Below are 7,015 nucleotides of genomic sequence, written 5' to 3' on the forward strand. Positions count from 1 at the left end.
TTAACTTGGAATAGTCTTATTCTTCCCATTTTATTTTTTTTAAACTATTTTAATTATTTAGATCCTTTTTTTCCCCATACAAATTTTAGAAAAAGCTTGTTTATGTCACTAAAAAGTTTTGCTGGGATTTTGACAGAAATTGCACTAAACCTCTCGTTCAATTTAAGGAAAACTGACATCTTTCTACACTGAGTCTTTTGATCCATGAACATAGGTTGTCTTGCCATTTATTTAGTTCTTCTTTGATGTTGTTCATTATGACTTTATAGTTTTTAACATCTGTACATTTTTAAATTAAATTTATACCGAAATATACATTCAGTATTAAAGAGACTATGTAACTTGCTCATGTTTGCTAGAGTACTAGTTTTCTAGGGCTGCCATAGCGGTATTAGAGACTGCGTGGCTTAAATCAACAGACATTTATTTTCTCACAGATCTGGAAGCTAAAAATTCAGGTTCAAGCTGGCAACAGTGTTGGTTTCTTCTGAAGCCTCTCTCCTTGGCTTGTAGATGGCCATCTTCTCCCCATGTCTCCACATGTTTTTCCCTTGGTGTCTTTCTGTGTGCCCAAATTTCCTCTTCTTATAAGGACACGTGAGATTGGATTACAACCCATTCTAATAGCTTCGCTTTAACTTAATGACCACTTTAGAGGTATTTCTCCAAGTACAGTCACATTCTGAGGTACTAAGGGGGAAGACTTAGGTATATAATTTTTTTTGTGGGGCGAGAGGGATGGCGCACTTTAGCCTTTAACAGTTACTAAAGAGTTGATGATTCTAGCAGAATTCATCTGGTCCTCTGATTTGCAATGCGTGTGTGTGTGTGTGTGTGTGTGTGTGTGTTAGTCATTCAGTCACGTCAGATTCTATGTGACCCCAGGGACTGTAGCCCACCAGGCTCCTCTGTTCATGGAATTCTCCAGACAAGAACACTGGAGTGGGTTGCCATTCTCTTCTCCAGGGGATCTTCTTAACATTACTTTAATCTTAGCAAAGCATGGGCAAGCTCCAAAACATTTCTTCATGGTTGGGAAAATTTGTTCTTCTGGTAATATATATTTATTTTCTGCTAATGGTAAGAGGCAGGATGGTTTCTATAAGAGTTGGAGAAGAGAGAGTTCCTGATGGCCTGTGTCTGTGTGTGTGTGTGCTAAGTCACTTCAGTCATGTCGGATTCTTTGCAACCCTGTGAACTGTAGCCTGCCAGATTCCTCTAACCATGGAATTCTCCAGGCAAGAATAGTGGAGTGGGTTGCCATGCCTTTCTCCAGGGGTCTTCCCAATCCAGGGATAGAACCCACATCTCTTATGTCTCTGCATTAGCAAGAGGTTTCTTTATCACTAGTACCACCTGGTAAGCCCTGAAGGCACTAATGGTTAGGATTCTGGGTTTTCTCTGCCATGACCTGTGTTCAATTCCTGATGGGGGAACTGAGATCCTGCAAGCCATGTGGTGTGGCTAGAAGAGTTGAAAAGGAAACAACAGATTTTATCATGCTTAGGACTAAAGTGATAGAGTATGCTTGTCTGAAATACTGTGTTGTAATTATGCCCACTCCAGTTCTAGGAAAAGAAAACAATTCTTGTGTAATAAATAATAAAGGAATGCTGAGGACTGCCGATTCTGGGTTCACCATAGTTTCTAGGAGAAGCTGCTTGGCTTGAACCATATTGACTTTAGTCCACCTAACTTGCTACTCTCAAGCTAGCTCTGAGATAAACCAAGCAGAAAATACAATTAGCATTCAAAAGACAGGCCAAGAAGATGCTTCAGTTTCCTCCTGAGAACAGCTGGGAAAAAGTTGACTTTTAAAGTAGATGTGGAGGATAAATGGCCTCCCATTGGTGATGCCAGGGTCTCCTGGGGCCATAAAAACAAGCTTTTGACTCCTCTCACATCAAACTGTCAGCTGAGGCTGTGTTAGCTTCATGTCTTATTTGGAGAAAATACTTTGAGACCTTAATTATGCTTTCCATCTCCTTCACAGAGAGGTTAAGATAGAGGGGATATTTCTTAAGATCCTGAATGGCTGGAAAAGGAAGAACTCTAGGGAGATGCTTTCTTTATTAATAACCTCCCTGACTGGCTCATTTAACAGACTTTGAGAAGCAGTCACAAAACTAAGTCTTCAGGCTGGAACTCCAAACCTTGCTCTTCATTCCTAACAAGCTATGCGCATGTGAGTAGGGAAATACCCAGGAGATCCAAAAAGAGGAAACTGGGAGATCCCTCTCCAAGCTTTCTAGAGAGATGACAAGGGGAGGAAGGGAAGGATAAATAGAGCCCATAGTTCTCAAACAGTGCATAGATCTTGGATTGAAGTTGGTTACACTTGGGAAGAGCAATGGGCATGAGTATCTTAAGACCTACCATGTCCAGTGATATAAATATGATTGACCCTCCCATATGTCTCCTATTCTTTCTAGGTGATGAATACAGTGGTACCTCTTATTCTACCAGACTTTTCAATGATGCAGAGAAGGATTATGGCTGTGAATGGCATTGCGTGTGCGCTGTTGATTCAGTCATGTCCAACTCTATGCGACCCCACTATAGCCCATCCGCCTCCTCTGTCCTTGAGATTCTCCAGGCGAGGATACTGGAGTGGGTTGCCATGCTCTCCTCCAGAGGATATTACTGGCCCAGGGATCAAACCAGCATCTCTTCCATCTCCTGCATTGTCAGGCAGATTCTCTACAACTTAGCACCACCTGGAAAACCCTGTGAATGGTATTAGGTTACATAAATTTTGGGACACTCAACTAGAAATTCTTCCTGATTTTATCCTCAACTTTTGGATCCTTTTTCCCTTCCCTATGGTGTTTTCTCAGCTTTTATCTTTTCACTCAAGTTCCTTCTCATAAACCTAGAGAAGCTCCCAGCCTAAGACATGTGCATTTACTACAGCATAAAGTACAATATGTATCTGCATGAAATTCTTGGGAATGGAGAAGAGGGAACTGAGTTGAAAGCTACTGGCAAAATAGAATTGATCCCTTCTACTTTGTGTAGATTTTTTTTTTTTTCTGTAGTGATATACTACTTGTGCTGTACAGTCTTTAACAAGAGGGGTTTCTTACAAAATTTCAGTAAGAGATTGGGTTAAAGAATATCACTACTGAAGGGTCAAAGAGAAGGAATGAACCTGCATTAAGAACACAGAAGAGGATCAGCCATGTGGGATGATATTTGGATCCAGTGATTGAAGAATAAACATCACTTATTATATTTTGAATAAGCATTAAATTTAAGTTTGTCTCTCACTTCTGAGGACAGAATAGGGAGAATGAGAAGTGATTCTGTCAATTTTCCATTCCTCAGGGTCAATCCAAAAGGGCTGAACCATACCCTTATGTCCAGTTGTCTGGCAAGTCTTTACTGCTGGAAATTTGCGGCTCGATCTCATCTATAAATGTAGAAGGTAAGAAGATAGTTTTCTTTGGGAGCATCTTATGAGTGGTGGCTTACTTTGGCAAAATAACTTCAAAAAAGCATGTTTGAATGAGACCATCTTTTTAATTTGAAAGAAAAAAAAAAAAGCTTAAAAAAAACATTGTAGTATGTGACAGGCAAAAATGTAGAACATGCATGTGCTCAAATTCAGTCATGTTCACTAATGACACTTGACATTTTCATAAGTAAATGTATACCTCCCTCAGACTATCCCTTTTGAGTATAAAATTTCTACCAGTCTCCCATTAGTTCAAGTTAGAAATCTGAAGTATTCTCATCTCATTTTCTCCTCATTCTCATTTCCAACATGCATCTTGGTACTTTCTCAAAAGTGCATACTTATCTAATTTTTTTTCCATTACCACTGCTGCTCTCCTTGTCAGAGTCATCATCACCTCTCATTTAAATTATTTCAATAGCTTTTTCCTTCCTTTTATCTTTCCTGATAATCCATTCTGCTCTTAGTAGCCCAAGTGATCATTCAAAATGCAAATCATAATATGTCATTGCTCCTCCTCCACTGAGATTTTTAAAACTCTTCACTGTCTGCTAATTGCATTTGTAGTTAAAACAAAACTCCTATTAGTGTCTCGAGGACCTATGAAACCTGACCGCTGCCTGGGTTTCTGATATTCCCTGTTATGCCTCTTCTGTTTGCTCACCAAGCTCCAGGCATGCTAATTTTCCTGTTTCCCTCTATCAATGAAGCAATCTTCCTCTAGATCTTCACATGTTCAGCTCTTCCTTGTTATTCAGGTCTCAGCTCAATAGCACCTCCTCAGAGATGCAGTCTCAGGTCACACAAACAACTAGACTAACCTGGAACCTGGATGCAATACAATTTCAAACAATCTATTGAATAGTACTGTTTTATTCTAAAATTACTCTTATATGTATATAAATTTTTCTCATTTAGTTTTTGAATTTATCTTTAATTGGAAGATAACTGCTTTACGATATTGTGATTTTTGCCATATACCAGCATAAATCAGCCATAGGTATACATATGTCCCCTCTGTCTTGAAATTCACTTCCACCTCCCATCTCACTTAGTTTTAAGCTTTATAATTTATAAAATCAGGTACTTTATCTTATGACCATTTGTTTTCAGTGCTTAAAATGCCACGCCTATCATACATTGGGTGTTCAAAAACTGCTGGGTGTATAATGTATATAAATACATGTGTATACATATATATGCATGCATGTAGATACATACATTTATATATGTATTATTGATGTATCTGTACACATATACACATATATCTCACATATTACGTACTTTGCTAGGTATTGAGTATGGCAAATAAAACAAGAAGCCCATAGGCTAGTGGCAGGGGAAATGTCAAAGACTTCTTAAAGGACGTGCATCTTTGTCCATTAACAGGAAATGTTCTCTTTAAGCAACAATGAGCCTCATTTAATGTTGTGTAAGATGCATTCAGAAGCCGATGGTTAGATATAAAAGGAAGAAAATCAAGATTTTTTTTTAATACAAATGGAGAATTTGAAAGGAGAGAAATCAAGTCCTGGGGAGTTACTTGAGAGGGCTGACAGAAAAATAATGGGGAAAGAGAAAGAAGCTACATGAAAATAAGAGAATATAAAAATTTTCAAATACAAGGAGAAACTCTATCATGAGTCAGATCCATCCCTGGCCTAAGCATTTATTCCAGCCTGAGGGTCTATGTTCATCTAAATTTTAATCAGTTTGGGCCACGATAGTGGTAGTGAGTATTGTGTACTGTCTGGGTGAGGCTGATAATTACTTAAGGTAATTATTTTTGTTCTCCAAAACCTAATGCATGAAATGGGAGGAAAAGTGTCTCTTCTTGACATCAACCTGCTCCTTAGCAAACATGGTGGTGGCACAGCTTCTTTTCTTATACATTTTTCTCTTAGACTCTTGACACTTTTACTGAGGAATCATACATATGCAGGACAATGTGGGTTAAGGAAGACCTACTGTGAAGATAATTGCATTTTAGGTAGTGGGTTGTAATGACATTAGAGTTGAGTTTCTTGAAATTCCTAAAGGATAGATTATTCTGGGAAAGCAGCATAATTAATAAAAATGGATCTAAGTTGTAGTATGCATGAGAAATTCCCTGGGGAGCTTATGGACATGCGGATGACCAGGTGAGGTTCTAGGGATTTGATTACTCAGGTAAGTGATGGTTCCTGGAATATGCAGTTAAGAACTCAAAAAATATAGATCGTCTTACAAATATATTCTCAAAAACAATGGCTTATATTGATGTCATTCTTACCTTTAAGAAAGAATTCTGAGAAGACACATTTGGAGTGATACCTTGAACGCAGAACTGCATTTCTATGGTAATAACTGAGGAAATAAAAGAACATTTCCCCTGGAGAAACCTCACATGTGGCCCAACAGCAGCTTCAATTCCTTCCTGTTGACTGGTTTTCCAGACTTGGAGGCAGCTCATCACTGGATTTCCACACCCTTCCTTTCCTTCTACCTCTCTGTCCTTTTTGGTGATGGCATCCTCCTCCTTCTCATTAAGGAAAATCATAATCTCCATGAGCCTATGTACTACTTTTTGGCCATGCTGGCAGCCACAGATATGGAGCTGACCTTGACTCGGTGCTGGGAGCCCTCTGGCTGGATCACAGGGAGATTGGAAACGTAGCCTGCTTTCCTCAGGCCTACTTGCTACACTCACTTTCCTTTGTGAAATTCAGAGTTTTGCTGGCTATGGCCTAATGATCATTTTATTGCCATCCGCAACCCCCTTAGATATACCTCTATACTCACTAATACTCTAATGGTGAAGACTGGGCTGGGAGTTCTGATGAGGCAGCTTGTATCTGTTGTCTCCCCAATCTTGCCCCTTTATTTTTTTCCCTGCTGCCATTCCCATGTCCTTTCCCAGGCATTCTGCCTTCACCAGGATGTCATCAAACTGGCCTGGGCTGATACTACCTTCAATTGACTGTATCCAGTGGTCCTTGTAGTCCTTATATCTATGTTGGATCCTGTGATTATTTTCATCTCCTATGTGTGAATACTCAAGAGTGTCTTGAGCATTGCCTCCAGAGAAGAGAGGGTCAAGGCCCTCAACACCTGTGTGTCCCATATCTGTTGTGTCCTGGTTTTCTATGTCACAATGATTGATTGTCTCTGATTCATCGGTTTGGGAAACATGTTCCACGTATTGTCCACCTCATTATGAGTTATGTCTATTTTCTGTTCCCTCCATTAATGAACCCTATAATCTACAGTGCCAAGATCAAGCAGATCTGAGTGACATTCTTTGCCTTTTTACTACCCATCAAGTTATAGCCTGATCTCTAACCATCACAGTCCCTCACCCAGAAAGTCAGAACTCTGGTTTTTGGCAGGAGAGCAAAGAAGTTTCATGTCAACTCCCCATAATCAAATTTCTTGGTAAAATAATTGTCAAAATAGAGCTACAAATCATCCAAGGTATTTCCTTAAGCCCAGGTCTTTGATCTAGCTTTTTGCAATTAAAAAATAAATTCTCTATACTAAATATCTCTGCTTGACACTCAGTTCTTGTGTGTCAAGTAC

The 7,015-nt window shown here is 39.3% G+C and overlaps 1 pseudogene; it reads left to right on the forward strand.

Annotated features, from left to right (window-relative positions):
- Positions 1–5,843: 5,843 nt before the first annotated feature.
- On the forward strand, positions 5,844–6,727 carry LOC122450280 (annotated as a pseudogene).
- The last annotated feature ends 288 nt before the right edge of the window (positions 6,728–7,015 follow it).

Source organism: Cervus canadensis, chromosome 11, assembly GCF_019320065.1.
Source record: "Cervus canadensis isolate Bull #8, Minnesota chromosome 11, ASM1932006v1, whole genome shotgun sequence".
Taxonomy (NCBI): domain Eukaryota; kingdom Metazoa; phylum Chordata; class Mammalia; order Artiodactyla; family Cervidae; genus Cervus; species Cervus canadensis.